The 22183-nt window shown below is 38.3% G+C and overlaps 1 protein-coding gene and 1 long non-coding RNA gene across 2 annotated transcripts in view; one reads left to right on the forward strand and one right to left on the reverse strand.

Moving 5' to 3' along the window:
• LOC122772172 (protein kinase C-binding protein NELL1-like) overlaps positions 1–22183 on the forward strand; it is a 232010-nt gene that overhangs the window by 95467 nt on the left and 114360 nt on the right. The window lies entirely within an intron of this gene.
• LOC122772174 lies at positions 6941–10767 on the reverse strand. The gene is made up of 3 exons (XR_006360752.1): positions 10737–10767; positions 9869–10009; positions 6941–6956 (listed from the first exon to the last, which is right to left on the reverse strand). It is a non-coding gene; the product is annotated as an uncharacterized LOC122772174 (long non-coding RNA).

Here is a 22183-nt window from a genome sequence, read left to right on the forward strand (position 1 = left end):
TCTCTCTAGCTTGGGAAATACTTTGCTATCTTAGAAGAAGCTTGGGAGAAGGCAGCTGTTGCTATTGATTGTTCTTGTCAGCACACAGCAATTCAAAGGCTTGAATAGGGTTAACTACCATCTTGCTGGCTCTGCTTCAGCAGCATGAAGCTCAGTGCTGTACATGAAATGACAGCACACTTACATGAAACACCTTAAGATTTGATTGTATTACATTCATTCATATCTAATGAGCTTCATAAGCAGCATTAACATATTAGTCAGTGTACTGCATACACATATAAATTATTTATTTTTAATGATTAACTGTGGGAAAACCAATACTTTCAAACTGATAGGCTCTACATGGTGCCTTAACTGGTACTTTTTAAAAGTAAAACATTAATAATCAATTTTTGTAAGGCAAAGCTGGAAAACAGCCATATTAAACCTTGAATATATACATTATACATGGTTTGTATTTATATAGCACTTTAATAGTCTTAATAACCACTTGCCAATCACCCATTTTTCATACCTGCTGTGCCGAGCTCGACCTTCCACTGAGCTACCGTCACCCTAACTAAAAAATATAACTATAAATATACACAACAAATTCACATGATAAATACATTAATCAATTACAACGATTTAACAGTGAAGAACACTTTTTTAATATGTTTGTGTTGGAGTAAACCTAAACCTGAGCAGTGCTCCTTATTTTTATCATCTTTGCGTCAGACCCCCTTTTGTGCTGGATCTGTTTACTCCATGTGGGAACAGGCATTCCACAAATGCACAAGGGTATGTGTGACATGTCTCTTTTCTTGAACTGCCACTACACAGTGATCCTGGTGTGAACAAAGATGCATGTGAATGATTGAAACATGTCTCTGTCCAGCACCTTTCACACACAGCTCTCCTCTATCACCACTCAGTGACATGAGTGGACAGAGAGCAGGGCACAGTCCAAGGTGCACAGCTTACACAGTGGGTGGCTTACCTGTGTGATATGTTGCAAACCTACAAAGTGAACATGGTGATGTGAATGAAACTTTGGCTCATGGAAACAGCGCAGGTAAATTTACATTATAATTTTGCCTGGTAGAATATAAATGTATGGTGCACTGGTGTAACTTTACCTAACCCTCGCTTGTTACTTGGTGATAGTTGTACTTTCTAACCTCATTTTATTTTTACTTCCCACATTATACTAACAAGTAACAGCATGTATGTATGCAGCTCCATTGTCATGTAAAATAACCTTCACTAGGTTGACATACTGTATAATGTGTGCAAACTGGATTCAATTGTGTGAGATGGGTCTGATTTAAACTGTGTGCTAATTACAATTTATTAAACAAAATACATGATAAAAACAGTTGTAGGTTGTTTTTCAGATACCCACTTGTATTTTTAAGTTTATGTTAATGGAACTATAAAAAGGCGTACTGAACTCATTATCTTTTGTTTATGTCATCTATAAAAAATATTTGTTGTCTGAAGCTGAGAAGATTCACTAGATCTCCCAGGAGTGAATATCATTGTTTGTTATTGTTGGCAATGTATTGTTAATTATAGCCTAAGATTATCTGCATTGTTGAAACACAGTGGATTCAACCCACTCACTCACCATGATGATGTAAATAAAGAAAATGCTAGACATACAGCTGGTGTTGGAAATAGTTGCATCAGCCACGGGCAAACAACATAATTCCCTGTTTCCTGGCTGAGTACGACAGGGACCCTCCTCCCAAATGGCTGGCTGTTACCACAGAGGCTGGTTGTTCCATTTTTTATTTTTTTTTCTGTAGTGGGTGAAATCCCAGGATGGTCCAATGCTGAATCAAAGTGCCCCTATGTACAGTAGTTCATATATTTGCTTCACTGCACATGTTCTCACACTTATAAGGGCATTTTTCCTAAATATTACCAAATGATTTCTCACTCTTTACCAAATGATCTCCCTCTTAAGTGCCTCTTGTGCACTTCCTTCCTTCTCCATGTTTCAAATGAAAGGCTTCTTCACCACACCTCATCCATAGAATTGTTTATGGGTGAGCACATTAAGGAAAAGTTGCAGCAGTTAGTAAGACTGCTCAAGTTGAGTCAAGTCTTTTCACATATGCAGAGTGGAAGCTTATTTCCATAGAAATTGTCACAGGAGGTTATTCTGGAGAATTCTCTTGCTGTGAAGAACCCTCTCGGGTCACACTTAATGACTCCATTGACTCCTGTTGTGCCCTGTATGCTCCAGCTCTTATGTGCAACTCAAGCACAGACTTGTCCTTGGATTTTTTTCATCGTTTCACCAGCTATGTATTGTGTTTGCTATATGCAATTGGGTCTTTAGTTACCAAGCTTTCAAGCAAATTTGTGTCACATGTCCCTTTCTATTTCACTCTTCTGTTTAATTTCCAGCTAGGGATGCATTCTTGTGCAGTTTATTTGACCTGCAGCCAAAATTATTATATTTTTTATGTGAAATAAGATTACATCCCAGTGCTAGGCCAGCACATCAAACTTAACGGGGCTATTTCTGTTTGTTCAGCTTGCTTTCATTTAGTTTCAGAGCAGCTAGACTCCCGGGTTCAGGGACTGACTCTGATGTGTCCCTTAGCTAACAGGCTCTGGGAAAAAGGCACTTTATGATGTCCCTGATCTCCACTCAATCTCTGCTGACAGCAAAACATATTTCAGCTCTTCTCTTCTTTGCTCTCTCTTGAGCTCTTAGCTCTCATTGATAATATGTTGTGCCTTTGGTGCTAATGGTATCACAGTTAAATTTAACTGGAACTCTTTGGGCAGACTTCAGATACTGCATTTTATGTGTTGCCTTATTCTCAGTGGTGCACAGAAGCAATCAAATGTCACTGTGCTGTCCTCATTACATGTGTGCTGTGCATAACTTGACAGTCAGATAAATGCCTTTCTAACATCAAGACTCTGAAGACAGTTGACTCTTTGTCCACAGGTTTAATGGCGTTGCAAGGGAAGGTGAAACTAACAGAGATACAAAAACATAATCAACACTGTGCTCGCTTTTTTGCATCAAACTTCACAAAAATCATTATCTGCATCTGTAGATAACAATAAAAACAAACACAAGTACATACCCACAATGCTACCAAAGGCATAAGATGTATGCAGATGTCACTGGATTGACTCAGATTAAACAAAATCAAAAACAGCTCACTTGCTTATTTCCTGGTTACTAGTCACATGACACATCTCCCTGTAATTGGGATACTGAGTTTCTTAAAGCCGCCAGCTTGGCTTTCTGCATGACAAACCCAATATAGTTGTTTACAGCTGTGTCTGTGATTTTCAGATATGTCACTGCAGCAATAGCTTTGGTTGATGCATCAGAAAAAAACACACAATTCTCTTCTGACAGCTGCTGAAGGTGAAGTTTCAGTACACAAAAAAATAACTTGTTCCCGGAAAATAATACAATTATGGAAATAATTTCCACCTAAATAAAATGCTTTAATTTAGCGAGAAACAATTGTGTTGAGTGACCTAAATGTAAATATGATGGGTCAACATGATGCATTTGCGTTAGTGTTACTTAATTACCAGTGGTCAGTCCAACTAGATTTGTAAGGGTAAATGTAACATACTAATGTAATTTTGTAATGCCATTTAAACATGTATGATATGATTATGAGTTACTTAATTTAATAGGGTAGTTACAACTACTTTTTAAAACAGTGCAGTACATGAATTAATTGTGCTGAGCCAAGAACACAAAGTTAGGTGGAAGTGGTTTAGGCCAAGAGACATGAAAATGAACACAATAGTACTTATTCAGAAAATAAACAATTAACATACATATTCAGCAATTTAAACAAATGTCAACCTATATACCCCCAGCTGGTGTCAAGTTTGGAAAATAATAACACGAAGAAAATTCGATTTGTTGGAATAACTTTACCAAAAAAGACAAAACTGACTTTATGTTGCTGTGAAAATACAACATACAGCCCAAAACTGCAGTGTCCAACAGTCCCAAACAGTGCATTATGTCCTGTCTCTTACAAAAAAAAAAGACAGATGGACAAGCAAAAATCATAACTTCTGAGTTAGGAAATTGGAGCCCACTGTCGAGCCTGCCCCCAGTTAACATCTCAGATGCAACATCAACAATACAATGTATTCATGTCAGTAAAACAAATCTACAGAAACTAAGAACATTTCTTAAGACTGGATTCTGCTAGACAGAGAGTGGCTTTTGAGAAATCTGCAACATACATTCCTATACACTTAGACAAAACCATTGAACAACTCACATTAGGTGTTTATATTTAGTGCTTTCTGACTAAAAAACAAAACAAATCAAAGCTGGTTACAAAGCTATATGCAGAAAGTGGTCCTGGCAACTGAGTGCAAAGAAAAATGTTTGAGAACACTGAAAATACTGCATTGTGCATACTTATATCTCAAGTGTCAAAGTAGTTTCCTTTTGAAAAGAACACTTTTTTTTAACCCTACCTTTGTTTCAAGAAACATTTCAAACCATTTTAATTTGTAACCCCAAAATAGAAACAGTCAGAAGTATTAAAACAAAAACACAGCTTCCGATTTTAGTAAATTCTCTAATGGCTTCAAATACCTTCCCATAAGAGTAACCCTATCTGTAGTTTACTCTATTGAGGATGACTAACGTGCAAGTAGAGTTTTCAGTGTTTGATTTTTTTTTGAGAGTCTGTTTCCATCAAGCTCCATGATGATCTTCTGGAAAGCTTCAAATGTGTATCTCAGTTCTGGCGGGTAGCTGAGGTCAAGAGCATAAACAAGCGCAAACAACATCACCACAGCAAGTGGTATGTTTCCCAACTCATGCAGAACTTCCACACCCTCCAGAACAATACCTACATATTCCGGTCCAACATCTGGCTTCTCGCGAATGACAAAGATTCCAAATGTAGTCTCCGTGATTGCAGCTTCAATGCTTTCACCATCTGTGTTCTTCACAGAAATAAGGGGGAAATATAGGATATATATGTAAAGATATGTTATACCACTCCCATTTTACACACACACACACACACACACAGAGTAAAACAGCAATCATTTATCTAATTTATATTAATTAATATGTAGGACTGGAGAATAAAAACTAAATTACATACCATGTATTCTTTCACAAGGTTCTTGGGCTCTTCATTCAGGTACACACACAGGGCTTTGATGATGCACTCTCTTCTGACATCAATGGCATCAGTCTGAGTATGTAGGACAATAAAAAAGATAACCTATTAATCAACAGGTAGAGAAGATTTCACAAACAAAACATTGAATTAAACTTTCTTTCAAACGTAACGATCTTTATTGACCATTTTTTATGATATATGAACTCACAATATCCATGGGGCAGTGGTTGTATGTTCAATCATAAAATCATTAATCATAGAAATGTCAAATGAAAGCATATGGTCCCAGGAAACAGTAACTACCATTGCAACATCAGTGGACATCGTCACATCTGCCTAAGGTTCATATTATCAGATCCTTCTTTAAAAAAGTGTATTACCCACATCTAGTTTTATTTCTCTCCAATCCTCTGACAGTTCCTCTTTAAATTTCATGCATTAAGTTTAAAATATTTGACAGTTTCACATTTTTTCTATTATCATACCTGGGTGATGGGTAACATGATGCTCCTAATTTTTCTTCCTTGAACGCCACCTTTCTTGCCAAACACCCTCATCAACTTCGAAGAGTGAGCATCCAGCTCGGAGAAGAACTTGGACAGCAAACTGACGGTTGTAATCCTCTTGAATTCAGCAGTTAGCTTAAACGGAAAAAAAGGGCACACAAAAGCAAATTTGACTATCATAGCATTGAAATTAGACAATTGACGACAATTGATAGATATCACCAAATCCTGAATCAGCTTACAAGTTACTTCAAAGGCTTGCCCACATTTTGTTGGCTGATATAAATCACACTGTACATATTAAATGAAGACAACGTATTTCAATTAAAGTGAATGAACACTGTGCATTTATTCACCTACCTCACGTACACAGAAGAGAGCTGGCTATCTGGTTTTGTAATCAGCAATTAAGGGTGCATCACGAATAACTTCTTGCCTTCCGTGTGCAAAGGTCTTCTCCATCATTGCTGCCACTGTGTCCTCATTGTTCCCTTTTCTAGAAGCAGGTTCTCTCTTATCTTTTCAGGCTTCTTTACACCATAAGCAGGACTGCATTTGTCTACAGGTTTATTTGTCAGGGAATTCAGTTCAACCTATGGACATCCAAGCCGCTTGAGCTTCCTCCTGTAGTTTGTACTTTAAGCTCACCTTCCAGCCACCATATCCAGTGGCAGAGCCTGGCTCTTTCAAACATGGATGTGATGACACAAGGGCTTTGCAACCTCTTCAAACTCATTGTCTGAGGGGTACACTTTGTATTTAACAATTTCTTCAGCTAAACTGTCAAGAATGGCAGTTTTAAGTCTCATGTCTGGATTCAATAAAGTTCCGCTCTCTTTGAATGCAGTATTGGCTCTGTCCAGCTGCAGCTCACAATCATATGGGAATTGAGGAACAAAAATAACAACAGGCCATCCAGAGGATCTTGAAGGGATGGACTCAGGAGAAGACAAAATGTCCATATCACACAAGCTACCAGATGAAAGTGATGACTCATTACCAGACCCTGATATGGCAGGAGTGCAGTAGGGTGGAGGGGGTGAACCACCAGGCAGGACAGAGGCAGCTGAATCAAAGACAAGCTTTAAGGTACTTTTGTCCTGGATCTCTGACATTGAAGTCAAGTTGGTAAAATCATTGCCAAACTCCGTATCCATAAATTGCAGCCTGAAGTGCTCCTCTACCCCACACAGCCTCTTTATGTTCTGAACAAGTTCACCAACAGTCTCTGGAAGCCCATCTTGCAGGGTAAGTCTCTGGGAATCGTTTTCCCCGATGATGATTCTGAGTTTCAGTGTAGCCATTTCACAATAATCTGGGAATAAAAACAAACACACATATAAAAATATATTTGTACAAGTGTACATATTATCTAAGGTTGAGAGACTTATTTTCATTGGTTATCCTAAAATATAATATCTAGATTCATTATTGTACATGAAATTTCTGGAAATAAAACAAAAAAAACTTCTCAAAAGCCCAAAGCAATGATTGTAAAGCTGTCTGTTATAAAACTTATTTCAGACAGAAAGCTACGAGTTACATGATACATAATATAGCTACCTAGTTTATGATATTGCCAATTTAATGCTGCATTTAATGTCATTTTTGCATTCAATTATTTTTCACCAGTTCATCTATTTTCAGGCTAGTTTAAGCATTGTTTTGTTAAATCTATAACTCATGAAATAAGCACACCTATTTTTTTTTAATTCCAAGAGAGCAGTGACAGTCCAAATAACATTAAATTTTAAATCAGAATGTCATATTACCTTATACGTGTATGTGTCTTTTTAATGTCACCATTCTGAGACCCCCCTACAAAGTAGTCTGCCAGAGGGTAGTCATCTGCTAGGTCACTAAGCTCAATCAGATCTATGTCTTTGGTTGGACATGGCATGAGCTCAAAGGCACTGTGATGCTCACTATACCACCCACTAAGTCTCTTAACCATAAAAAACAGTCTCTCCTGAATAACAAAAATGTGGACAATCTGTCCAAAATCAGGAAGTCCACTTGTAGACCCATGAGCTATAATCATGTCCTTTTTAAAACTTACACCTTTGGTTGACATAGACCTAGTTAAATGCACCTCTATTATCTCAACAATTTCTCAACAATTTCGTCTTTTAGTACATCGACAGAAACTGTTGAGACACTTGTCATCTCAAGAACAGGCCTTTCAAAACTCGATGCTCTCATGTGATATGAAATCATGAACTGATGCTTAAAGCTAGTGAGAGGGGCACATTTTTGAAGCAGTTGGAGTGTCGAATGACATGCTTAAAAAAACTGTGCTTAGCCTCGAATCGCATTGTCCAGAGACCAAAGTCTTGTCTGACCACTTGAAGGTAAAACTAAGGATCGATTTGTTTAGAAGCTCAAGACTGAAATATTTCTTGGATATCAGCAGTGACAAACAATGCGCAAGCTCCACAGGCACAATGCCCTCAAACACATCATGCATGATATCTGGTGGATAACCTGTCAGAACACTAAAGTGGGCAAGGTTTTTGGTGATTACACACGGTCCTTTCACCCCAAAACAGCTTGAACTGTTCTGCTGTGCTGAATTTACATGGGAGTCATGTAGTTCTTTAGTTCTCAGATCAAATTAACCTGATCTCACATCTCTCGTTTGGATCTCTGCTCGTGTTGCTGTGCAGAATCGGCTGATGTTTCCACCAGAAAAACTTTCGTTAAAACCTGCTATACCGTGAGCACCGAGGTTATCTGCTGCAACAACTTGAATTGTGCCTTTAACACATTTACCAAGTAACGGAACAAAAATTCCATCCTGCTCAAGCGTTTTTACATCTTGAAGAAGAGGATGCAATACAGTGTCATAACCATACTTCTTCACATCATTGGATTGCCAGGTAAATCGAGGAAAGTGCTGAATGTGAGCCTGGGGGCAAATTACTCAGAGTCCAGTAGATACCACAGAGCTTGTGTTTCCTGCGTGAAGTGCCCAGAGGATTGCATACCTCGAAATCATGTATCTACAAAGTTAGCAAGATTCTGAACTCACCCCCTGAAAGAAAACCATTTCAAGTGTGAGCCATCTTGAAATTATGTATAAGTACACAGTTCTCCAGCTATCCCATGATTCTGATGTACTTTGTGGTTTTCGACAACTTTATCCACAACATCTTTCCTATTGAAGAGCTGTTGCAAGCTCTTCAGTAAAGACACATACTGAAAGCTTTTTGTACTCATGTACTCAGTGGGCATTAAAATGTTCCCTGTAAAACTTGTTTCGAAGATATGATGCGCTCAAAGAGCCACCCTTCTCTATAGATTTTAGCAAGGGATGAGACGTGGTGAGGGCTGTAGCTATTTCTTGTATCACTGGCTTGTCAGGTATGGAACCATGTTTCTGAAACACAGTTTCAATAGTGTTAACAGAGAGAGGAAATGTAGCTGAGCATAACAAATAGTGCATTTCTTCTAGAAACTCATCAACTTTTGTGCCTGGCACGTGCGAAATGTTCTAGTTTAAGCAAGCTGCAGCAAAGTTCTGCTCAATTATGCCGGGCAGGATCTTGCTTATATTCACATCATTACTTGGAGATGCACTGTTTAATTCCACTGCAGAGTCATCTGGGTTGAGTGCATTTTCCTCTGCACTGTCAGGTGATTCTTGTGAAATTCTAGTTGTTGTCACTATATCTGGTTTAAAATCATTTAATGTATGGGGGTTGTGTTTCCTGTTCTTGTGCGAGTGAAACGTTCCATAGATATTTGTTTTGAAAGTACAATCTCCAAACATACAGGTAACAGTTTCATGACTCTTAAAATGAATGCCAATATGCATGAAAAAATTAATTCCTCTCTGTAGGAATATTGGTACAATTACACAAAGGACAACTGAATGTTTTCAATTCCAGGAGCTCCTGACAAGTTTGCTTTGGATGAACTCCACTTAAATGTATGCGCAAAGCATTTTGTGTCTTAAAATTGCATGGACAGTTTAGATAAGGGCACGAATAACATTGTCTATGGGGGTGCTGTAGTCTTAAATGTTTAAGTAGATCATATCTACCAGAAAAAGATAAACTACACTCCTTGCACCTCCACATCTCAGTAACACAGAACAGAACAATCAAGCATATCTGGGCATAATATTTAGCATTTTTCATTTCCCCTCTCCTCTTATCACCTTACTTGATTTTAAACAGCCTGTCACTATATTCATTTATTCACTTAAGTATTTAAATCATGAACCTGACACTAGCAGATGACTCCATTTCCCCGCAGTCACTCTTGTTCGATGAAGCCGTAGGAGAGGACACTTTCACAGGAGTTTCGTGAATGAATGGTGAGCTCTTGAAAGATGGCACTGGTCACTTTTGCAGTCACAAATCTCTAGGATAAATTGAGAAAAAAAGAGGCAAGATGAGGGAGCAATATAGTGACTTTACACAAGCTTAGAAAGAGCCACGAATCTTAAAACAATAGTTAATACAGTGTATGACTATGATGCTTCTATTATTTTCGGTAAACAAATATGACTAAAAAGTGTGTTAATGTGCCGCGGTGCGACCGACAGATAAGGTTTGCCATTCCTAGCAAATTCTCATGTTAAGACATACACCTGAGAAGTGTGCTAGGCGAGGTCAGTGGTTGGAGAACCACCTACACCGTGCTATGTGCTAATCCACACAAGCAGTGCAACAGTACACTCATTGCAGAACAGGTTCGCTCCCTCGTCAACAAAGTGAAAACATCAGACTGTGTAAAGCTTCGTAGCGCGAGGAACTGCTGTGTTCCGCTCTCATAGAAACCTTGGCTGCACTGTGGTCCAGCTGCAGGAGCTAATGCTACGTCGAGTTGTAAGAAAAAAACCCACCAATATGCCGGGACAGGTAGTTTTGTAAATGAGTCTGCGTGTGTCGTCAACGTTGTCGTATGCTAGCTCGTGAGTTTAGTTAGCTATGTGCATGGTGACAGTCGGATATTAATCCACTCTAATAAAACGCCCAGTAACAAAAAAAATCATCCGAAATGCAAAAGAGGACAATAACCAACTGTCGATAACATTTCTGCTGCCGTATTGTTTTCTGTTCAATGGATGGTAAAGGATTAAACTTACCTTCTTCCAAACGTGATGTTGTATCTCAAAATGGCGGTTGCTCTTTACCTGCCAGGTCAAAGGCCATGCCACCTTTCACCATGGCCTTCAGAGAGGGGCACTACTAATTAGGAATGTGCACATTACTGCCACCTACTGCTCTGGAGTTGTAAGCAGAATTGATATGCAATCTCAACCCATTAGAATTAGGTTGTTTTAACATAAATTATTCTAGTAAATTTTTAATTGTTGCATTTAATGCTAAAACTGCATGTTTTAAAACTGTTCAACTACAAAAAATGATTTTATATAGTAGAAGTTCTGCTCTCCATGATGTCCAAGTTCCTCCATTTCTTGAGGTAATGGCACATCCCAGTCATCATTTTCAGCAGTGAGTTGTCGCAAAATAGCCTTGCCTTGTGACTGGTGCTACAAACCCAAGAGGGTCGTAGAGGCTATTGATTGTGGATAAGACACCCCGCTTAGTGTAAGGTTTTGTCTCATCAGAGACACTGAAGAAGAAAATGTCTGTTCTGCAATTGATTCCAAGTCTTTGAGGTCACTTCTATGATATTTGGATGGAAAGGCTTCCATTACCTCTTTCTTGTTTGCTGCGATTTTATGCAGCCTCAGGTTTGATTTGGAGGGAACATTCTGTGTCCTTTTTAGTAAGTCGACAACAGCTTCTGTGGTAGGCAGGGACTTTAGACTATCATCTACATAGAAGTTGCGCATCACAAAGTGCTTCATGTCGGGGTCGACATGGAACTGGTTAACCTGAACAGACTGGTGCAGGCCATGAATAGCCACTGCAGTCGAAGGGCTATTACCAAAGATGTGGACCCTCAAGCGATAATCCAGAATGTCTTTGGAGAGATCACTGTCCTGAAACCACCGAAAACGTAGGAAGTTCCTGTCATCTTCCTCTACCAAAAAAACGAATAGAACATCTGTTCTATGCCATAAAAGCAACAGCTTCTTTTCTGAAGCGGTTCAGTACACCAAGCAGTGTGTTGTTCTGGTCAGGCCCTGTTAACAGTACGTTGTTGAGTGACACATCAATGTATTGGGCAGTAAATTCGAACACAACTCGGATTTTCTTTGGTTTCTTCGGATGATACACACCGAATGTTGGCAAGTACCATCGTTCTTCTAACTCTAACTACTTCCTGGTTACTAGTCACATGACACAATTCCCTGTAATTTGGATCTTGAGTTTCTTAAAGTGACCACAACGAGAAACAGACATGAGCAAAAAATCTTCTAAAATTAACTAAACAGTAATGTATTATTTGAAATACAATTAGTTTCTTGATAAAACAGCTGTACTAGCATTCAATTGCTTTGATAACATTATTGTAATAACACATCATCTTAAATACTCTAAGCTGTAGTGACTGTGTTACATTAAGTTGCATTAATTGAAAATTAGCTCAATAATTTCACTTTGTAGCCAACTATTGGTGCCACCAGTGGGTACAGCCCAATCAGTCTGTGTCAGTGAATTATTCTACATAAAATCTATATCGTTAGTGTGGATGTTGAGTGGCTGTGACTGTTGGCTTGTCAATTCTGCCGACATGGTGGTCAGGAAAGGCAAACAAGAAGTTGCAAAAAAGACCAGATTGTCTCTCATCAGTATCAGTATGAAAATTGTTTCTCTATATTTGACAAAAAAAAAACAAGCAGTACTATTGGTACAAGATTTTAGAAAGAAATAGGAGAAAGATAAATTCCCTCTGCCGCCTTCAATCTTTTGGGGCAAGGAAACAAATTCTCCTTCTGTTGATTACAAGTGTCTTGCAGTACTGTATTACAGGTACATAGTGTCCACTTCTCTTAAGTCAGAACTGTTTCATGAATTAAAAATGTGTTCAAAGACCATAGGTCAACCTCTGGAGGAACTCAATGAAACACCTTACCACAATAAAATAATATTGTCTCCCCACCTAATCATATCTTGAACTTTGAATATAAACTATTACCGTCAAATCAGATGTACATGGTTTCATGATTTAACAGGATCAGACTGAAGAACTCTTTTGAACACCAGTCAATTCTTAAATTAAATAGAGAGCCAAGTCCCAGATAAAGTCTACTGTAAACTTGTCTGTCTATCGTAATTGTTCTGTCTTGTTTTTGTTATTGTGCAAATATCATGGTTTTTATGTAAGTACATTTTTTTTTATAAAATTGCCATATCTGTTCCTTAAAATACTAGTATTTTACAATAGCCTGTTTAAAAATATGTTGTTTCCCTTGTGATTTCATGATTTGATAAATATGAACTCATTAAAATATCTTGCATGTACAGTGAATTATTAATTGCTTTATTGAGCTGTTGCTACCCCCTTAACTCTTTGGAATTTTCAGCCTAAAAACAGGATTACTGCGAAAACCAGCATGTTTAACAATCTAATGAATGTTCACTCACTTACTCATCTTCTAGTGCTTTAACCTCCACATGAGGGTTGCGATGGGTGCTTGGGCCACTCTGGACAGGTCACCAACCCATCACAGGGTCACATAGAGACAAACAGCCATGGTCAAAAAGTTGTTGTCAAGACTTCGGAAAAATTAAAATCACACTTAAAATATAGGACTCTTTTGCTCACACCCTTAACATTCTTTCTGTACCTTGGTGTTGGGTTAGAGGACATTGTGCAATTATTTGGGCTCCTGAAAGTCAATGAGCACAGATTTATTTTTCAGATTTTTTCTTGGGGATCTCGCCAAAGATAGTTGAACATGTCTTTTTCAAATGGTTTTTCTTGGTAGCTCTATCAAAAATGCTTCTTATATACATGTTATATGTCCATATCCAATACACTGATGAATTAAGATTTAGGAAGACATTTTGTTCGATTTCATCCAGTTCATCTCTTCATGTTGGTGAGATTATTTAATCGTGTGGGACAGACAAATTCAGTGACTGACACATTAAGACTAAGAAATGTACGTATGGTGGTGGGATGCTGCAGTTACAAACAAACAGATTATAGACAGAACCAGTGCAAACCTGAAGGAATCTTTTCCACTGAGCTTAGAAATTAGCTCATCAAGGGCAACACATGCCTGCAGAGCTCCCACTGTCTGGATAAAGGTGTGTATGTGTGTGTGTGTTTAGCTGTCCTGGGTTTTCAGATAAGCTCAAGAAAACACGACGTGTCTCCACCCAGAGTGCAGCACCTGCCCTCTTGCTACAGCTAATCCGCTAAAACTGACAGCTTGTGCTTACTTTTCCCCGCTGAGTCTGGTCACACATAACAACATCGGGAGCCGGGGAAACATGGAAATACACATCAACAATGTGTCATGAAGGTTTTACTCCTTCTATATAACTTCAGTGTCAGGTCATTGCTATTAATGTTTTCATTGCAGTGATGATGAAAGCTGAAGCAAGTGCCGTGAGGCCTAATAGAAAACAAAGTAATTTATTGATTGTTAACAGTTCTGTCAATCCACCTTCTTCAGTGGTGTACATCTTTCTCTTATGGCTGTGGTAAGAGCAGTGAACTGAATTGGCACTCACTGAGTAGCATTGAAGAGTAATTGCTTGTGTTTGTATGTCTGTAATTCAGTCAGGTTTTTCATTAGAATATTGCCTCAAAGGTGCTAAAACAAAAATGCAATTAAAAATAACAAACGGAAAATCAAACAGCATTCAGCATTCTTTTCCCAATTAGCATGACCAAAATAGTCTGTTTTCAGTATTGTTACAATTAGGGATGCACAGTACTACAATTTTGGGCCTGACACCAATACCAATATGACAAACAAGTAACTACCAATTTATGATTTTAAATGAAGCTGTGAACAACACATTTGTGTCATTTCAAGCTATTTCAAAGACATAATTTTCCAAATGTGTAACAAATATTCTTTATTATATTAAAAATATTCTTCTCCCATAAAGAAGAACTAAGTAGCCCAAAACATGACTCAGCTAAAATGCTGAATTTATATTTATATACTTACAGTCTAAATAGTTAAGCATGCAATACATAGGATTTTTTGGATTTTACCATATTTTACATTTTTAGTGACATTGGACAGTATCAGACCAATACTGATACTGGTATTGTTTTAGCTCATACCTAATTACAAGGTGTTTAAAGTTTTTTAAAAGCATTCATACACAATCATTTCATTATCACTAGTATCATCATCACCATCTGGTGTTGTTACATTTTCATTTTTGTAGCACTTACAAATGTATCAACAAGAATAAATACAATTAGAAATACAAATGACTTTGAAGGTGTGACATTAACTGTAATGAATCTGACAAAACACATACATATAGTGTCTTGTTTATGAGCATAAACAATCCTAGTTTTACTTTGCATGTTGCATCTGCATCTAGTAGCCTGTTGCAAACTATTGTTGATGCTCGACCATGTTTACCAGTTTGAAGTTTATGTTTATATTTAACTGTAGTAGTAATTATCATGATGTGGCTTAGCAGGCAACTGCTAACTGTTTCGCCCAGAGGAACAAATAATAAAAGGGGATATAGATGGGAAAATAAGCAGTAATTTGGCCTGATAAAGAAAATGCAACCTGTCCTCCAACTGAAACATACATATAGGTCGTTTTTTCGACCACTGAAAACATACATATAGGTCATTTTCTGAAAACGTGACTGTGGGTCGTTTTTTTCAAACCCCTGAATGCAACGTAAAGGTATGTTTTTACTAGTATTTTCCAACTCGAATATGCATAGATGTTACTGAGGGTAGGGTTAGTGCAAAAAAGACAGGGTTAGGTAGTAAAAATTAAAAAAATATTAAAAAGGTGCTATAGTTAGGAATTGAACCATTGTCAACCACGCTCCGGCGCGGTTCTCTCACCACTGAGCTGACTGCCGGTGCTGACATATGCAAAGCTACTAGATACCGCGTCTAAGGCAGAAGTGGTTGCTGTTATGTATACAACCGCTAGGGGCGCTGGTTTTGAAAACGTAAACATAGGTCGTAATTCCTGCTTACGACCTATAGGTACGTTTCATTGGAGGACAGTCTGAGAAAATGACAAGCTACATGTCTTATGTACTCTACTTAGCAGTGTAGTGTTGCCACAATTAAGCAGTTAAATTGTTGAATTTGTCACACCAAAAACCAGTGAGAACTGCCATACAACAATAATAGACAAGTAAACAGATAGGCAGGAGTAATAACAAAAATACTTATTTTTCTCAGACGGTGGTGATGAAAGGCTGTCTAGTGTTAGAGAGAGGCAGTGCTGTTCTCCAGGTGCTGTCCATGGTGCTAGAAGAGAACATCTCTGGGAGCAGCAGGTGGATTGACTCAGCCTGTTGTGTACTACTGGCAAAGGTTTGCTGGAGTCACAGTGGGTGAGCACTCTGGTTAAAGGTCAATGTAATGAATTATAGTCATTTTTCTGAACGACAGTGAACTGTGTGTGTGTGTGTGTGTTTTTACTCCCCTCCTTCCCCCTGTCCCACTTCTGAAACTCTCCTCTGGGTGGCATCCATATTTGCCATCTGCCCTACACTGACTGTATGTGTCCCAACACTGCCAACGCTGTCCTTGGCAATGCTCCTCTCCCTCCCTCGTCCTCTTCCTCATATTTTTATTCATCCCTGCTTATTCCCGTTCAATTTCCTGACCGTTTCTGAGCTGTAGAGGATTGGGGTGGTAATCCTCAAGCCAGAGGCTTTACTGGCTTCCTGCTCTGCATGGTCCATGGGATGAGGCGTTTAAATTTCAACTGGAATTGAGCCTGAAACGTCCTATCCAAAAAAAAAAAATGCTCCAGGTAGCCCTGTGGGAGTGACTGCAGAATAACTACAGGCTTGATTTATTTCATTAACTTAGATACTTGTTTAGCTCCTGTTTAGCCCCTGTTTCCCTATTAGATAGATTGTGCAGTTCAATCAGATTCAATTCATCAGCTGTCATACAAGAGAAGATTTATAATTTTCTCTCTAGCACATGTTAAAGCCTATTTTCCAGTTACATACTTTTATCTTGCTGTGGAGAAGAAAGGCAAACATCATGTAATATTTTATGTTTCAATAAATCTCATGAAGTGAAGTGCTTTGACTTATTTTATATTTACATTTAGACAAACCTTTCCATTTTCTAATGTTACAACCCATGCAGTGTACACTTTGCTCACTTTTTACATCTTTAAATCACTGCTTCTCTGTGCTATAACACACAAGTAGCCAAACGCTGTCTTTGACCTATTTTTTTGCCCCCTTCCTTCCAACCTGACTTACTGATCGTCATAAATGTAACAGTCTCAACTCACTGAAATCTTTATTAATATTGTTTTTAGAGCTTAATTGATTTGAAAAGGTGTTCATTTTTGTCAAATTTGTGATATGTTGCCTTGACAAAGTGCCTGTAAAATCTGATTTTCTGTGTGTTAAGTGGCCTAGGTTTTGAAATACTAGATGATGATTGGAGGCTATTGTTTGTGTGTTTTGCCTGGAAGGTGAAGATATGGCTGTGGTCAAGTCTAGATAGAGGCAGACGCTCCTCCTTAGTCATCCCCAATCAGTTAATTACAGCAGAAACTACAGGGACTAATGATCATATTCCACTGGGTGGTAATGACACAATTATGACTGTGAGGCCATCAGTCATCTCCACTTAGCTTAGACATTGTCCTTGGCCTTTCAGACACATTCCCCCACATTCTCTATCACACACACACACACACACACACAGAGGGAGCGAGAGAGTGAGAGAGAGAGAGAGAGAGAGTCATGAATAAGACAAAAACTCAGATGATGGAGTGTCAGAGAACTAAATTACTCTCTTGCACAGAGTTTGTGACATGACAGGGCATATTGAAGGACAAGCGTTATATCCAACCTACAGCAAATGCACTCCTGCGACAAAAACTATGCATCAGTAGTGTAAATTATGTATGGTTTATCAAGTGATGAATGAATACTGTATGTTTTGGCTCAGTTATCCACCCTTTTTGATAAAAATGACAGATTCTATCTCATTTCCTTTGCCAAGACTCCTGACTGAATTTATTCTGAAGTTCATCTTTATTTGGGGATTGATTTTAGCTGTCAGAGCACGTCAAGGATTTTCGCTTGGTGTAGTAATTTCCTGCTCGACTCGAAGTGCTTTATGACCCAAACACTCTGCCAGGCCGCCGTACATTCTCACGCCATATTTAACTGCTGGCAATTAAACCAAACAACAGCCCTTTGTAGTTTCTGTCACAGCACTAATTTAATGCTCCAGTGCAAACAAGATGAGCTGTGACTTCTTACGGAAGTGAAGATGATGATACGCTCACTCTATGTCTGTAGAGAAAATGCATTCACTCTACTGAAGGTCAGATGATCTAACTGCTATAGTGTGGGTAAAATATATCACTCTTGAAGACCACACTGTAGATTAATTCAATAGATGCACACCATTGACAGAAGAATTAAAAATGTCATGTAATCCATTGGCTTTGAAGAGACCTTTTTTAGCTTCAGTTTGAGTTTACACTTTGCTGCCATCTTAGCATTTACTGGGGCTACAACAGTTTATTCTTTTTTAGGGAGCATTGCCTAGGGGTATTTGAAGCAACTGAAGCATTGCCATACTAACACAACAACCACATCTGTCAATCAAGAAAATACAGTCACAAAAATGAAAATACCTCTATAATGAAACTTATATTGAGGCTGTACTTTGTAACAAAACTACTTTAATTTGATTTTGTATTTGTTGGAAGAAGTCAGGATCTTTTTAACTGATCTTTTGGGGTATTTTTTGGGGGGATTTTGAGGAGATCGGCATCATGCAGCCACAAGAGAAAGTCCAGCTTTGAGACTCTTCTGCTTTGGCTTTTGATGGCAGCTCAGAGGTTATATTTGAGGGTGGAACAGAGCACTTTAAAAGAAGGGGGAGTAGAAAGTCTGAAGGAAGATGTTTTATATCACAACCACATTTAGCCCAGTTGTACATTGAAGTTTATATGTCTTTTGATGTATAAAATACAAAGTATATACTCTTATCTCTTATATGTCCTATTTTTGTTGTTGACTATACTCATTTTCATATATATATACTGTATACAGTATGTTTCCACCAATAAAAGCCTGGCATGTTTTGGTGTCAACAGCACAGAGTCCCAGGAGTTAAAAATATTTAAGCTCTAAACTCAATTGTGCCACGCTTCAAAGGGGCTTTAAAAAATGTGTCTCGTGGCAACAGCAGGAGTCTCATCTTGTGCTTTCCCAAAAATATCTGCCAAGCCCTTCCAGCTATAATACTGATGCTCAACGTACAAAGCCTCAGCTCTCTGCACCTATTACCAAAAGCATGTCATCTGTGGCTGTCTTTAAGAAGTATATTTGAGCCTGGGTGCAGCAGTTCAGGTTTGCCAACACAGTGAGGGAAGAGTTCATCAATGTATTCAAAGTTGACATGATCAAAGCTGTGCATGAAGAGTTGTTATTTTTCATAATTCAGATAAATCTTGGTCTCCCTCGTTGTGCAGTACAAGTTTTGTCTTCTAATGAAGTCCAGAAGCAGCAAATATAGCAAAGTGCCGATAATCATCTGCTGTTTGCTAGTTCAAAGGAGAGTTGATAAGCTATAGTTTCTGCAAATAATTCTGATGGTTTATAACGGAGAACTCACAAGAGTCTCTCAGGCAAGGTGGGGTTCTTCCTGTGTGTGTTGTATTTGCTACCTCTTTGGAACCTTTTCTAGCACTAACATTGACCTTGTCAGGAACTGTGGGCCTCATGGAGACCAAAACCTTGTCCCAATGAGGCAGAACCTTATTTCTGATGAATTGGTTAGGTTTAGGGCGAAGATGTGAATTGTGGTTAGGTTAAGCTTAGTGTTAGGCATCAACTGGTTATAATTAAAAGAATATGTCACTGCTGGAAAAATAAATGTTTATTAAAACTGGGTCATCTGTGATGATGAACAACAACAATTTAGCATGAAAGCTAACGCTATCTGGAGGCTAATGCTATCAGCTATCAGCATGTTTGCAGCTATCAACCACCCAGAATTTGGAGAAGACACTGAAATGTAAAAGCTGGAAATTCAGAGGGTTTGCCGTCTCCATTTCCAGCAGGAAGACAACGCTAATACTCACCTCTATATCTGCAGTATACAATGTGATAGTTGTCAGGAGTAAACATTTAATACACTAATGTTAATGTTTAAACACTTAATGGTTGACACCAATGTTGGTATCTGTGCAATTCTTCTTTAAAGTATCTGTGCAATAACCTATATATGAACAATAACTCAAATTACAACCATCTCTAGATTCTCCATTCAAAACTGTATCTAGTGTACATCTCTCCTGTATATTTTATATGTATTGACATTTTTATTTTTACATAGGAGTGCATATGTTTACATATGTTTACTTATGTTTATGTTTACTCTCATTCAGTTTAGTTAGTTTTTTCTATTATTCCTGGGATCAATAAAGTATTCTGATTCTTATTCTGATAGACAATTAGAAATATAATAAGTAAGCTGTTAGCAAAGTAAAGTCACCTTGTTTCGCTCGTTTCGGCTTCATAGATACACCATAACAATTATGCAATTGTCATCAATCAACAATGTAGCTTAGTAACCTTTTATCTAATAACACTCCAATGTAGCAACACCGAGGACTAGAAAATAAACCATAACTAATATGAATTATTGCATTTTTAATAAAAACAAAAGTATAAATGTCAGACTTATTATAGCTCATCCTGAGCATCAACAGTCTTTATAGAGACATTACTGCTTTTCAGGGGCTGAGTATCTTCCTCTGATGTCCTGAACAACACAGGCAGGCAAAAAAAGACAATGAGCACATTAGTGATGCAAAGTATTTGTGTTTACAGTCGCATAGAATTAAATGAACTGTAAAGATGCTAACGTTAGCTCAGCTGGCATTACATGTCAACAGGGATGAACGTGGTGGTAAAAATAAATATATAAATAAAAAATGTGGCGAGTGTAAAGAGGGAATCCATCAAAGAAATAAAATATTGCCTCGGTTAAAGGAGCTAATAGGGATTACAAGGTCCTGCTCTTAGCCAACTGGTTGCTGCCACCTTGAGACTTTCACACAAAGATTTCTGTTTCAAGCACTGTTTCAAGGACATGCAAACTCCACTCCAGAGGCAGGAGATGTGGTTCAAAATGTTAAAACAATGTGTACACTGTATTATAAGAATCTTTTAAAAGCAAATTCAACCATTCATGCCAAGTGGCCCATTGGTGAAGTGAAGCTAGTGAGTTGAGGAGTCCAAAAATATTATAAGTCACCCAGTTACTATATGTGACAGACACACACACACGCACACACACCCAAATCCCAGAGGAACACAGCACGCAGGGAAGACAGGACCATCACCACCCAGGTCACCAGCGGCACCACCGGAAACTAAAACATGATACAAGAATTAATCACACACAAAACAGGGCAAATTGTATTCAAACTAAACAAAATATATTGCCCAGAATAAGTAATAACAAAGGAAAATAACAAATAACTCAAGCTATATAAAGAAATTAATGACCACAAATGAATCATACACAAAACAAAACTAAATATGATTGCCCAGTATAATTATAAAGAAAGTGATAATTCTATATATCACTACATAAAGCAATTAAATGCCATATGTCCTAAACAAACATTTATAATACAAACGTTTATTAAATCAAATTAACCAACATTATTTAAATCAATAAATAAAAATAGATAACAAATCCAAGTAAATAAACAAAACAAAATAAAAATAAACTAAGATTTCATTATAAAACAAAGCAAACACAAAGCAGTCATGCAGTGCAAGCCACCAGCACAGGAAACAGGGATCCGACTACTAGCAGGCCCAGGCCCACGAGAGCCAAGGCAGTAGCCCCGAAACATCAGGAGCAATGTGGTGGCAGAGACACAGCCACAGGACAGCAGCAATGAACAAAGCCATTGAGACAGAGCAGCAGAGACTCCGTAGAAATAAAGTTGAGACAAAGCAGAGACAAAGCCGTTTTGGCAGCCGGCTTGGCTGTTGTTTCCCATTCACCTTCGGGATCCTGAAATGTGTCTCCAGGACCCATCTATGTGGCACAAAGCTGGGGTGCTCTGTTACACATACGGCTGTTTCCTCAGCCAATTTCTTAATTTCTTCATCTTCACCGACAGGCAGGTTTTTCCCTTCAGCTGCAGCTGGTGCCCGCCACCAGCCGGCTCCTCGTTTTAACTCCCTACCCTCACCAAGAGGCAGGTCCGCTGCCGCTGCCAGCTGCTTTTCCCTCAGCAGCAGCCAATACCGCCGCCAGCCGGCTCAGGCTCCTTATTCTCACTGACACTGAAAGTCAATGCAGTGCAGTGTTCAAACGGGACATGATGAAAATTTTTTTGGTGCGACAAGTTTATATGTAAAGTCTATGTACATACACAAATGTGAACATGTTTAACTTTGGCGAAGAATTGCGTTGCAATGAACAGTC

Source organism: Solea senegalensis, linkage group LG7 (genome assembly GCF_019176455.1).
Source record: "Solea senegalensis isolate Sse05_10M linkage group LG7, IFAPA_SoseM_1, whole genome shotgun sequence".
NCBI classification, from domain to species: domain Eukaryota; kingdom Metazoa; phylum Chordata; class Actinopteri; order Pleuronectiformes; family Soleidae; genus Solea; species Solea senegalensis.